Here is a 15,444-nt window from a genome sequence, read left to right on the forward strand (position 1 = left end):
GGGACTTGAACCCACAACCTGTAAAGTCAAAAAGTACATTACTTACATGCTGAATTACAGCAGCAGTCACCAGACTTCTTCCAGGAAACAGACAGTAACTGTGGGTCACACAGTTATAGAATTTGAGACAAATACATACAACTGCTATGGGACTTAAAAGCACAGTTTTCATTAGGTATGAAGGCAAAAAAAAAGCACTTCACATACCTGCTGAGCTACAGCATTAGTCAAATGGAACCTCTCAGGTTAATGCAAAGTAGTGGTGCATCACACAGTTACAGAATTTCAGACTAAAAGAGAAAAAAAGTATTGAAAAAGAAATGGGAGCCCCTTCTTAGTCAACATACCTTATTTCTATCAAAATGTACATACTATATATATATATATATATATATATATATATATATTTATGTATGTATATGTATATATATATATATATATATATATATATATACACACATATATATATATATATATATAAATATTCTTTGTGTTTGCACACACACATATATATATATATATATATATGTATATATGTATATATATATATATATATATATATATATATATATATATATATATGTGTGTGTGTGTGTGTGTATGTGAGTGTGTGTATATATATATATATATATATATATATATATATATATATATATATATATATATATATATATATATATATATATATATATATATATATATCAAGGTTGTTGTTACTGAACATTCCATGAATTGCCAAGTTTATTGCTTCAACTTTCAGAAGATAAATCTTTTCCACTTAGTATTTCCCTTAAATAACTTTTGGGGTCTTATTAATTCACTGTTTGCACGACTCCATGGCCTTGACATTGCAAAGGAGACACATTTAGGATTCTGTATGGGTAATAACTAGAAGGCTGTAGACATTGCAGAAACCAGCTTATGCTCACCTTAATGCAGTAGCTTATAGGGAGACTAAGAAAAGGTGGAGCAGAGAAGGAATGAGTGAAGTGCTTTAGAAAAATCTAAAAATCTATATGGCCACAAGCCTGCAGGGAAAAAAATAATCTCCCAGAGCCCCACTGTCATATCTTGAATAAGGAGTGCAGAGATATCCTCTCACTGTAATGATGGCCTAATAGGTAAAAGACTTTTGCATGTAAGCCAGATTTTGCAAGCCATTGTAGAGATTTACTGAAATTAACATTAACAGTCTTCTAGTCCTAAACTCTGGTGTACATTACAACCTATCTATTATGAAAGAAAAAGATAATGATGTTGAAGTGATGCAAAGAAAAAGGAAACTTCTGTCTACAGCTGTGAAAGGAGAGTTCCCACATTGCCTGCTTCAGTCTTCAGAAACCTTATCATCTTTGTTCAAAATAGTAGTAGTTCATTAAAAATTGCAGTGTTGGGGCATGGCTAGGATGACAAGCAGTTAGCATAAAAATTCTGCTCTGCCCCTGTTCAGTTTTTTTACATGATTTTTTAAGTTTTAACAAAAAAAAATCTTCAAAACAATAACATTTATGACAGCAAATAGAAAGTGAAGAAACTTCAGCAGGAAAATAGAGTTTTGAAGTCTATATATTCATTTAATCCTGTCAGAAATTCAGTTGAATAATGAGGTCATGAGTCATTCTAAAGCTTCTTCACAAGGAAATGGAATGAAGAAAGAATGACAGACTCTTGTTGCTAGTATGCAGGAGATATCAGTTACAATAGACAAGCTGGAGAACAAGCTTGATGCAATAAAACAAGAAAATAAGAGACAAATTGACTTGCTGAATGAAATAATAAGAAAACATTCAGATCAAAATCACATCTATAGAGGGATCACTAAATGATGTGGATGGTAGGTTAAATGAAAATGAAACTTAAGTGGAGTTCTTATTAAAACAAAACACTACTCTTTTGGAGAAAATAAATGATCTTGAAATCAGGTCCAGAAGAAACAATATAAGAATTTACGGTGTACCGGAAAAAGAAGAAGGCAGTAACATGATACAATACCTAGATACTTGGTTACCAAAAATCCTGAATCTGCCTTAAGCACTTTCTTTTGGAATTGAAAGAGCACATAGGTCTCTTTCAAATATTGCAACAACAAAAAAACTAATCTTCACCAAGATCTATTTTTGTTAGATTCATGTCTACACAAGATAATGGTTTGATATTGGAAACAGCGTGGTCAAACTCTCCAATAATTTTTAAAGGGAAAACAATTAATTAAAAGTCTTAAAAAAATCAAACATTAAGGCTCAAATCCTTTTTCCAGGGAGAATAAAGATGTTTCTATCTGAAGGACAAAACATATTCAACTTGATGGATAAAGCACTCCACTATCCCCAGAAAAATAAACTTCTAGATAACCAAGAAGAAATGGACTGGTCTTCAATGAGCTTAAAAATACATATATCAAAGAATGGATGGTAAACAAAAGGAAATAGTAGCAGCAAAAAATTCAAAGAAAAGTAAAAATTAAATGTTTCTTTTTCTTTTGACTTGTTCATATCACTTATTGTACTGACAAACATAGTGATTAAAACAAAAGCATTTTTTCAGATGCCACAGAAGGTCAAAATATTTCTAAGATAAAACCTTTACATTAATTCAAGTTAAGGTAATATTAGTATAATCATATACAATAGCATCTAGTTCAATATTATCTGTCATTATGATAAATTAGTACTTATTAGAAAATTATAGTAATGTAAAATGTATACTTCATTTCTTTATAGGTGTGCATACATGCCTATTAAAATTAAAAATTAAGTATGCTTTTAAATATTGTAATATTAAGAAGGTTTTTAGTAATTAAAATATAAATGACAATGAGTTTTACTTTATTAAACATAGAATACTGATTTAATGCATTTTATTATCTGACTGTTGCTGTGTGGTGGGGTTTGATTTTATTTGATTTATTATTTTTTGTTTGAGTAAATATGTTAAAAATATATCTCTTTAGGTATATATAATTAATTAAATTAAGTACTTGCACTGTAAATCTTATAAGATACATTACCAAACTCTGTATTATATTCATATTGTTGCAAAAGTTCCATAATTTCCGTTGATCTGTTTAAAAGTTTAACTCGGAGACTGCTAGTCATGAATGTTGTTTTTCAGTTTATTTTAGCTTCTGTTAGCTTTTCCCACTGCTAAAGAGAAAATCTTTGACTGTTTGGAGATATGGAACTGAATTGCGAGTCATATAGAAGGAAAACTGTGACTTTGCAAACACCCGGAAACATCAGGAAGATGAGGATGACCTCTGACCTTAAAGCAGCAACTTCAGTGTGAAATACTGCAATGGATCAGTGAGACACATTCAGGTAGGACTTTCAGCTGCTTTAATTACAAGTATGTTTTGTATAGTGATTATTTTACAGTATAAAATTAGTTTTTAGCGTGGCAATTATTTTTTTATAATATCTGTAATATATTGGTTTCATCATAACTCTTCCTCATGGTGTGAGCACTGGCTACACGACTGTGACGTTCTGTAAGTCTACCTATAGACTAGTGGTGTCTCGGATGCATTAAAATTTTATACAATTCTCAAAATGTTATAATTGATGTGGGGTCCTATCTTTGATAAGGAGATGGGTGATATTTTTTTGTTTGAGTTTGTTAAAATGTTAGATGTGCAGTGTTGAAATGGGGTAGACTTGGCGGAACATAATTTCTTTTCACATCTGGCTTTGTATGATTTTTGACTATGGGATTCTCTTTATAGATGACATTCTGGGGGTTCTGGATTACTTGTATTTGAGCATGGCCTGGGCTGATATTTTATTTATAAGCATAAACAGAGCAGATCTGTATAATAATAGATATATAACAGACTCTAAATACTGTAGAACATCCCTGTTTATACAGCCCTTTCTGATTTTGTATTAATTTAAATATAATATTGACTGCCTGACTTTTATTAAACATTTTAGTTTCAGAAATAGTATTCAATGATATTCCTCATAAAATGAGGTTCTGCTTTTATTAGATGCACTATAAATATAATTTTAGATATTTGCCTGTGCTGCTAGTCATATCATCTAGAAAAACAATTCCAGATATCTGAAGCAGTATCCACTCTAAGTAAAATGCTAGTCATTTGCAGTGCATGTAAGTCGCAAGTCATAGACTAAGGTGTCAACATTAATTAATAACTACATTAGTAATTATTCATTTTTAATATATATATATATATATATATATATATATATATATATATATATATATATGTATATATATATATATATATATTTTTTTTTTTAATTAAAAAATAAAGCTTTGTCAATTTTTACATAATTGTATTATATGTTAACCTCAGTATATATACTGCTAGACAGATACTAAGGCTCCATTTGAATCATAACCTAATTTCAACAAAAAATAAATAATTAAGATTACATTGCTGGGTATGACTGATAGCATGATATAAAAAATACATTGTTAAAAGTGGGAAATTTATTCCAGAGAAAAAATCCTCAGTAACTATGTTACTTATATAATACATATACATCTTCCTTGTTATTAAGCCAAGCAGGATTATAAAGTTATTACAGTGTTTTGGAAACTGAATTATAAGTGGAGGCAAATATAAAAGAAGTGTATTTATTTTTCCTGTAATATCTTGTATGTCATAACTGCAAACTGTCATGAGGTGTGGTGTTTTGTTAATGGAGTATATCTTAAATATGCAATTGAAATTAAAACATCATATTATATTGACATTAGACTTGTATTAGTCATGTTTGTTTATAATAATTTAGTGCTCTGATGAGATGATCTACATGTTTTGCAATGAATAACTCTGCTTTATTACACTTTATGTTGAAATTCATACTTCATGACTATATAGACTATTATAGAATGTTTAGATTTTAAGTACCAAGTTTTTAACTAATTTTTCATATACCTATGGTTTTCTGATGAATTGATAGTAAAATATTACAGAGTGAAGATAGAAAATGATGATAGATATATTAGTCCCAAATTTCATGTCCTTTGAAAAATTTATATTGATATGAAAATGGTTTGTTATATTAATTTTATAGATGTGTGACAGTAATGATAAAGAAATGATTTTATTGTTAGGTTTTTGCTCCACCTTGTTTGAGACTTGTCTAAATTTTTTTACACCCAATGGTTAAGAGACATAGTAAATATTGATACTATGTTATAAAGTAATAACATATCAGCTGATTTAAACTTAAAGTAGATAATATGTTGATATTAGACATATACTTATTTTTGACTAGGATGTTAACTCTAGAATGGCAATAAATGTTATTGACCTTAATTAAAATATAAAAAGAGAAATAAAATGTTCATACATATATAAATATTTGTTTTGTGAATTAGTTGTTTCACATTAATAATAGGGTTATAAGGGGGAAATTTGTATCGGAATTATAAGATAAACATGTTTTATATGCATATTAAGGAAAGTAGGAAACAAATTAATGGATATGAAGCAATTAAAAGGGTTGAGGATGTTAATTAATTGGGAGGTGTAAATAGTGTGTAACATATGTTCTTCAGTGAATTATATATATATATATATATATATATATATATATGGGTCCCCTTCAAAACATCTAAAACCCATAACATCTAATTTCATAACCTCGAGACCAGAACATCTAAAACCCATAACATTGAATTTCATAACTTCTAACAGTACAAATCACATGAAAATAACATCCCCTCCACATATAAGAACATATACGGGGTTGGGAGAGTGGCCTAATGGTTAAGGTGTTTGCCTTACAAACACAAGGTGCAGGGTTTGAGTCTCACAAAGGATAATTGGCTAGGCTTAAAATTGCTCGCAAGGGCAGTTAGCTTAGCACTAATCTATGAACCTATGAACCTATAATGACACCAAACTACCAAAAACACTGTTTACTACTTTTCTGCAGGGGGGCTTGATACAGTAGGGTTAGGAAATTTACTTTTTCCCACTGTAGTGCAATCTTGGAGTTGGTATATTTGATTTATGGGAGGTGAAGGGGGGCTTGCCCCCCTGCAGAAACATAGTAAAGAGTGTGTTTGGTAGTTTGGCATCGTTATATGTAGAGGGGATATTATTTTCTTGTGATTTGTAGTGCTCAATGTTATGAAATTTAATCGTATGGGTTTTATATGTTTTGGGTTTTAGATGTTCTGGTCTCACTGTTAAGAAATTAGATGTTATGGGTTTTGGATGTTTCAAAGTGGACCCATATATGTATATATACATATATATATATATATATATATGTATATATATATATATATATATATATATATATATATGTATATATATATATATATATATATATATATTTCAAAATACTAAACCCAACCACAACTCACAAACTCAAAAACACACAACCACGAAAGTCAAAATCCCGTACCCATGCTACACATACAGTACACACATAAACATACACAAACTCCCCCCCCACAATCAAACTAATCTAAACTACATATAAGCAGGGGGGCAAGCCCCCCTGTACCCCCCACACCCCCCTACTTATATATTCTAACTCTGAGATTGCACAAACAGTAACACAAAACTCACACACACACACCTTACAGTCTCTCAAACACACACATAGCAGTCACAACACACACTTACACACACTAAACCCCTAACCAACCTACTTACACACACATACTTACCAAAATTAAGCCCAAACATCCACATTCCGTACCACCAGAAGCAGAAATTCAAAATATTCGTGCTTTGGTATTTTGAATTTTGTGCTTCTGCCGGTTTCGTAAATGTGAGTATTCGGCTTTGTGATTTCGAAATACTGAAATTCAAGATTTCAGTATTTCAAAATTACAAAGTGGACCCATATATATATATATATATATATATATATATATATATATATATATATATATATATATACATATATGTTATTTATATAACTAGATAAATATGAATTCTTAATAACAGGGAGTGGTAAGTATTAATATATGTTACTAAATAGACATTATTAGAGGTAAAAGCAGGAAAGTAGAGGGGAAAATTTTAAAAAAGGATATTGTAGGGTGGTTTGTATGACTACATAATTGAAGCAGGAATGACACATCCCATGCTAGAGTTTATGACTACATTTATTTTATTATTGTTAAATAAGTTCAATTGTACTAAAACTTGTCAAAGTATTTATTTAACTTTGCTAGACTCACCATAAATTAACAATGACTATATATAAATATAGTTCATTAAATGTGAATGGTTTAAATAATCCTATAAAAAGAGAGTGTTTAAATATATAAACATCAATAATGCAAATATATTTTTTTGCAAGAAACACATTTAATAAAAAAAGATCTAATCAAATTGATCTCTAAAGAAAAAATAATATTTGTGGATTTTCATTATACAGTGAAAGGGAGAGGCACTATAATTCTTTGGAAAAAATAACTGACTATGCCTAATGTAATTGATTTTATAGTAATAAAAGTGGCTTACTGAGGTTAGTAGTTCTTGAAATTGATACAAAAATTTACACCTTTATTAATTCCTGGAACTGGTTCCAAAGGAACGAAAAATATCTAGATATTATAACTTTGCATGCAAAAGGTGAAATCTTATTGGCTGGATATTTCATCTGCATATTATCACAAAATGGGGGGTTTGGCATAATGGTTAAGGTGTTTGCCTTACAAACACAAGGTGCAGGTTTTGATTCTCAAATGGGATAATTAGCTAGGCTTAAAATGGCCCACAAGGGGAGTTAACCTAGTACTGACCTATGAACCTATGATACCACTAAGGATAAGAAACCTAAAATAACAGCTACTGCTAAACAGCTAAATAACTTTATAAGCCTAATGAATCTTAGAGATATTCAAGAATTGAAAGTAACAAAATCATTGAGTTATACACACTATTGATATAGATTTGGCACTCAGCTAGAGTTATTCATAGATAACAATAATAATAATAGAGACATTTTAGATGTTATTCTATGGGACAATCTAAAGGCCTATATATGGTAGAATAAAAAACTAGTATTTATTGAAAAAGAAAGAATGGGATAATGAATTAAATATCCTTCAGGCAAGAATAGATTCATTAAAAATGAACTTGAAACCATCAGATAAGAAAATTAATACAGAACTTAAAAGATTAAATCAAAAATACATATACATTTTAAATCTTAAAATATCAATAAGCATGGAAAAACTAAGATTGCAAACTTATACTATAAATCCAAAACATTTATATAGATTCGCAATTAGATCAAAAACATTAAATAAAATAAATCATATTAAAGAAATTGAATATTGTATAGGCAGTAAAGTTAAAAAAGCTATAGATCTCAAAGAGATTTTAGAAGCCTTTAGGAAGCATTATGAACAAATCAACAACAGAAATTTAGCATTAGATAATAGCAATATAACAGAATTTTTTTAAAGGAGAATTTAAACTGAAAAGTAACAAAAGAACAAAATGATAGAGTAGATAAACCTATAACTCTGACAGAACTAAAGGAACAAATAAAGAATTTGAAAAACAATAAAGCTCCTAGTTTGGATGGTCTGATATCAGAAATATACAAAATAATCCCAGATAATATATTAAAATTTTTAATAATTGTTTTAATGAAATTAGAACTTCAGCAAACATTCCACCTTTGTGGAAATATTCAATGGTATCTCCAATTCTGAAACCAGACAAGGATCCTAAAGCTTCCTATTGCCCTATTTGTTTATTACATGCAGATTATAAAATTTTAATGACTGCAATGGCAAAAAGATTAAATACTATAATACCAAACCTAATAAATTAAGTATATTGATTCAATAAATGTTTTGAGAAAATATCTGGCCTTAAATTTAATCACAATAAAACTGAAACTTTATTAATAAATAAAAAAATACCTAATTGAAAAAGTTATAAGGAATTTAAATGGGAAAATAGGCATCTTTACTACTTAGGAATTAATATAAAAACTACATGGAAAGAAACAATAACATTAAATTATAATAATATAATTAATAATGTATTAAACTTATTGAAACTTGGAACAAAATATATTTTTTAATGGAAGAAAGACTTACATTACCAAAAATGATAATATTACCGAAATTACCATATATTACTCAGGCATTGATCTTACCACCACCTAAAAAATGACACCCTTTATTACTTGCAGCAAGGAGACAAAACATGCAGATACAGGATTTTGCCTAAATTACTAGTAGGCAGTATGCTTCTTTTATACAGTTCTATAAAATGTTACTTTTCTATGGTTGACGTAGTTAGACACAGCTTTCTGTATTATTCTATAGCAAATGTTACTTAGATTTCCTGCTGACATGTCCAGATTTAAAATTCATTATGTGTTACATAGAAAATGTTACTTGGATTTCCTGCTGACATGACTGGATTTATGAAAAACATTTGAGAAAAACAACCTGGCCTTTGGGCTTTATTTTTAGCCCACTACAAACTTTCTATTCTTCAGCTGTGCAGTTCTAATATATATGTGTTACATTTCAAGGTACATTTCTAGCTTAGGTACAAGTAATGCTGACTACGGTTTATATTTTCAAGCAGCCTTTGTTTTCATTATCAATAGCTTCAGCAGTCATGTACTTTTCTCATAGCATAAGCAGAAAATCAATAACTCTTTGTTTAAATCTCATGACATTAGTACAAATGAAACTATCTATTATTATTTTCATGTCATTAGCAGAAATCAAATGCTTTCCTGTTAATTTCCAAAGCGTAAGCAGATCATAGCTGTGCATATGACATAACAGGATTGGAATGTAGCTTCTGCAGATTTATGCAGTGTGAACAGAATAAATGTATTAACCCTTTTTAAACCTCAAATGCACTAAGCATGCATATTACTAATACATATTTTTCTAACATTTCCCCCCTTATAATACTTTTATTCCACTTTCAAAATAAGCATAAACAATTTTTTCTTCCCCTAACCTCTTCCTACTCAGGATTTGCAGTTAAGAGAGTCATTCAGTTTAAACTTATGAAAGCATTTTCAATTTTTCAGCAATTCTTCAAGTTCAGCACCTTGGTATAAGGTTTCTGAAACTGACATGTCTATAAAGTCTTTACTCAGTCTTTTCATGCAGGGGATGCAGCAGCAAACACATACCAACAGTAGGATCATTCCTACACAGATAGCAATCAGGATGTTCATCAGAATACTGTCCCCCCCAAACAATCTCTGGAAAAAGTCCATCAATGGATTTGGTCCTGGTTTGGTCATAGCCGACACTTGCTGAATTACCTCAAGGTGATTGTTTATCTCGTGTTTGTGGTCAGGAATATATGAACAGCAGTCCTCCTAGATTAAAGCGCAAGTACCTCCTCTCGCCGCTAGGGTGAAGTCGAGAGCCATGTGGTTTTGAAGCACTACAGTTTTCATGGCAGTTAGTTCATCAGTCACCAATTCTAGAGTGGAAAAGGTTGTATTGCTCATTATTTCGAGAAGTTTAGACAGTTTTTTCAGTTCCCAGATTGATTTTGTTGCTCCATATGCTGGCAGTATACCTACCCACAAGATGATGGTATCACCCAAGTCCATATGTGACAGTCCATTTTTCCCTATGCCCACAGCGTGATGATTTTTCCAGCCCGCATTGGTCTGCCCCACTGGATTAACAGGCTTCTTGAGTTCTCGTTGAACATTTCGAATTTTCCCCTGAGGCAAAACTGCTGTGTGTCGTATGGCCAGAACCAGGTACCCCAAATAACAACTGCTGGACCAATTCTCAGGTAACCACTTGTATGCTTTCCTACCACATATGAAATAACAGTCCTCTACTTTGGTAGTAACTTTACTATGTCCTGGTTCTGAATTAAACATTTTTTTTGTCAACTATAATCAGTTGTTTATACAGGTCAGCATTATGTCTTACTTCATCAGTTGTCCTATGCATCAGTTCAAAAAATGAATCATAGGTTGTGTTGCAATAGGAATCTGTGTTATCAGTTTTATTGTAGCATCTATAGGGAACAGTCACATTGCAATTGCTCCAACCCACCTGAACTGTATCATTTTTGTAAAAACACAGTCCCCTTCTGTTGAACAGACAAGTGCAATGCTACTTTATCTTGTGATGTAACACCTGATGTATCATAGACTAAATTTTCCCAGGTCTTGTTGGCTCCTAGGGGGACTGAAGTTAACAATAACCCCCCGTATGCTGTTGGCAAATCTGTGAAATCCAGCAATTCGAAACATTGAAGGTCTCAGCATACACATATTTGATTGCCTGGTAAGTGTTGAAATTTGGGTGTCACTCGACGTGCAACTCTCCACGTTTATTCAGTTCAGTTTGTGTGGCTGGGAAAACGAATGGCCACAACAAAAAGATTATTGTCACTAGTACAGTTAACAGGATGATTATGCAAGACTTCTGAGGAAATGGTTGTTCTGCATTCCTGTTTTCTCCGACTCTTCCGAGTAGTTTTATTTGGATTTTTCTGGATTCTATCATTTTTGCTTTTGACATGTGATCTTACTCTCTGCCCTAATAGGACCTTCAGCACCGATGGTTTCTTCACTGGGGTTGAGATGGATCAGTCCTATTGATCTGACCCCCCTTAGTAGCCAGAATTTGTACTGAGGGCCCCGATGGAGAGGTAAGATTTTTGTCCAGTTCAAAGTTCTTAACTAGTTTGCAGTGCATCAGGTGGATCCACGAGGCTCGCTCTGCGATTTTGACTGCAGTAGGTGTCGAAAGAAGCACCTGGTATGGACCTTCTCACCTTGGTGACGTCCAATTTATCTTTTTTATGGCCTTTATCCACACCCAGTCCCCTGGGATCACTGCCACTTCCGATGTTTCGGTTTGTTCTTTATCTGAAACAGAATTTGACTGCAACAGATGTTTAGAATTCAACAAATTTCTCATATATTCAACTAGTGTATAGTCAGCTTTCTGGTCTGCAGGCATGAGAAGTTTCCACTGAGGTGTATAATAAGCCCTTCCAAACAGTTTTTCAAAAGGAGTTAATCCTTTTGCAGTCGGAACAGTTCTCATGCTCAACAGTGCCAGGGGCAGACAATACACCCAGTTCTTTCCTGTCTCGGCTATTCATTTTCTTAATTTATTCTTTAATATTCCATTATGCCTCTCAACTAGCCCTGCAGATTGTGGATGGTATGCACAATGATCTTTTAAAGAAATACCAAAATGCTTACTTAATTGCTGTATGGTCTGGTTTACAAAGTGTGTACCATTGTCACTGTAGATCCTTTCTGGAATGCCGAATCTAGGGATGATTTCTTTGACAAAAACTTTTGCTACTGTGGCTGCATCTGGATTTTTGGTTGGAAAGGCTTCCACCCATCTGGAAAACATATCTACATTGACAAGACAATACTTCTTATTTTCACATTTGTTCAATTCTATGAAATCCATACAGATAGTGTGAAACGGATATGGTGGTGTAGGGAAACTCCCTTGCTTGGGTTTTAATGACCCTTGTGCATGATGTTTGTTACAAATTTGGCACATCAAACAAAATTTTTTAGAGTAGTTTGTAAATCTGTATGTTGTGAACACCTGGTTCACCAGCTGTACCATCCCCCCTGTTGAGACATGGCATTGCCCATGGCTCAACAAAGCTGCATATCTAAACAAATTAGATGGTAGTATTGGTTTCCCTTCTTTAGAGATGTACAGCCCCTTTTCAAGAATTGCTCCTCGTTTTACCCATCTTTGTTTTTCATCTTGCGTAGTGAGTGTCTGCATTGTCTTTAATATTCCTAAGTCTAAAATCTCAGAGGGTTGTAGTTCCTCATTTAAAAGAAATACTTCTGAAGCTGCTTGTTTTGTAGCTGTATCAGCTCTCACATTACCTTTTGAAATCCTATCTTGTTGCTTGGTGTGAGCTGTGCATTTACAAATAGCTACTTTCTGAGGTAACTGAATAGATTCTAAAAGATCTAAAATAAACTGTGCATGATTGATAGGTTTGCCAGTAGATGTTATCATTCCTCGGTTTTTCCACTGTTGCGCAAAAACATGTACAGTAGAAAAAGCGTACTGGCTGTTAGTAAAAATGTTTACACATTTACCCTTTGCTAAGGTACATGCCCGTGTCAAGGAAATCAATTCTGCTGCCTGTGCAGATAAGTTGTGTAGTAAAGGTTTTGCTTCTATAATCTCAGTGTCAGAAACTACTGCATATCCTACTAGGTTCTGTCCTGCAGGACCCCTTTTGCACGAACCATCCACGTATGTCTCCTCGGCATCATCCAAAGGGACATCCGTGAGATCTTTTCTAGGTAGTGTCTTTTGCTCAATCACCTGCAGGCAGTGGTGTGGTGTGCCGTCTGCAGGGATTGGGAGCAAGGTAGAAGGGTTCAAAGTCGTGCATCGTTCAATTGTCATGTGAGGTTGGCTCAACAATATAGTCATACAGGAAAGATGCCTAGCAGGGAAAGATATGCTACCTTCTCCTGCAGTAAAATAATCGCGACTGCATGAGGCACTCTCAAAGTGAGAGGGTGGAATAAAACTAATGAGGCTGAAGCCTGTACTGCCATTGCAGCTGCAACTGCTGCTTGTACACAGTGAGGTAAGGACCGTGCCACTGGGTCTAGTTGTGATGAATAGTAAGCAATGGGGCATTGCTTGTCCCCATGCTGTTGTGTTAACACTGATGTCATATAACCTTGCTTACAATCTACAGTTTGGAAAAAACGTTTATGGTAGTTTGGTAATCCCAGAACTAATGAGGACACTATTAACTGTTTCAGTTTGCAGAAAGAAGATTCTGCCTCTGGTGTCCATTGTAACAAATCCTGTGCTGCCATAGGCTTTTTATATATCATGTCAGTCAGAGGTGCAGATTCCAAGGCATAGTTTGGAATCCAGCTCCGGCAAAAATTAGTTGTACCCAGGAAGGACATCATTTCCTTCTTGGTAGTGGGTTTTGGTGCTTGCAAAATTGCTACTTTTCTGTCCTCATCTAATGTTCTTCCTTCCTTGGATATCACATATCCTAGGTATTTGACTTGTTTTTTCCAAAGCTGCAGTTTATTTTTGTTTACCTTATGTCCTTCAGCGGCTAAAAATCGTAATAGCGCTATGGTATCTTCTTTGCAATCTTGCTGGGTGGGGGCCGCCAGCAAGATGTCATCAACATAAAGTAAAATCTGGCTGCCTCTTGGTGGGGTAAATCCCACCAAGTTGCTTGCCATTTCTTGTGAGAATATTGTTGGACTTTCACAATATCCCTGTGGTAGTCGCGTATATGTATACCTTTTCCCCTGAAATGTGAATGCAAACCAATACTGGCTGTCAGGATGTATTGGTATTGAAAAGAACGCATTGCTGATATCTACCACAGAAAAATATTTCTGTTGAGGTTTTAAATCATTCAACAGTGTGTGTGGGTCTGGCACTGTAGGTGCCCTTGGTATTACTGCGTCATTTACAGCTTGTAAATCTTGGATCATACGCCATTCTCCATTTGCTTTTTTAACAGGAAATAAGGGTGTGTTACATGGTGAATCGGGAGATTCCACCAGCACCCCTTCCTTAAGTAAAGCTGCTATGATAGGTTTGATTCCTGCCTCTGCATCTTTTTTTAAGGGATACTGTCTTTTCTGTGGTCTAAATGCTGATTTTGGCATGATAGTAACCGGTCCCGCTGTACGAATAAGTCCTACATCTGATTTTCCTGTTGACCAGAGAGTTTCTGGTATATTCTGTAAGGCATTCTCTTTCTCCTTTAATAGGAGTGCTAATCAGCTGTCCTTGTTAAACTGCAAGTGTACGGCTGGGTGGGTCTAAGTTATCCAATTCAGCTTCTGTACTTGTATTCCCTGCTCTGACAGTTCTAATTCTGTCTGTTTCTCCCTTCTCGTGACTTTTTTTCCTAGGTCTGCCCATTCTATGTTTTTGTCCTTGGTTAAGCTAACATGTGGTAATCGATTAGATTTATAGAGTGCAAAGAACTCCTGGGGCAATGAACAGCTGGCTACATTTTCTGTGTCCCAGTACAGGTTATGTAATATCAATCTGTTTGCATGAGTTTTAAACAATTCTTGGTCATATTCCTTATCAGGTCGTGGTGTGTTACAATAATACAGGGTACAGTGCAACAGGTGTTGTTTATCAATGTCAAGGGAGGGGAACTTGCTAATGGCTACATTCATTAATTCTTTGGTCACAGTCCCTGGACCAGTTGTAACCAAGTCCTGGCTGTACCAATAAAACATTTCACCCTCTGATTGCACTGCAAAGATATTAATTTGTCGCTGTGCTTCTATACCCTGCATGGTTGGGACTACTGCTATACCAAATAGTTGCATAAGGTCTCTGCCCAAGAGGTTTACTGGGCATTTTGCAGAAACAACAATTTTGCTTTTCTGAGTCAATCCTGAAACAGGATCAGTTATTAAAATGTTACAGGAGAGGGGCTCCCAGTACAGCTGTCCATTAGCTGCTTTTACCAGTATG

Source organism: Protopterus annectens, chromosome 11.part0, assembly GCF_019279795.1.
Source record: "Protopterus annectens isolate FY-2018-M chromosome 11.part0, PAN1.0, whole genome shotgun sequence".
NCBI lineage: Eukaryota > Metazoa > Chordata > Ceratodontiformes > Protopteridae > Protopterus > Protopterus annectens.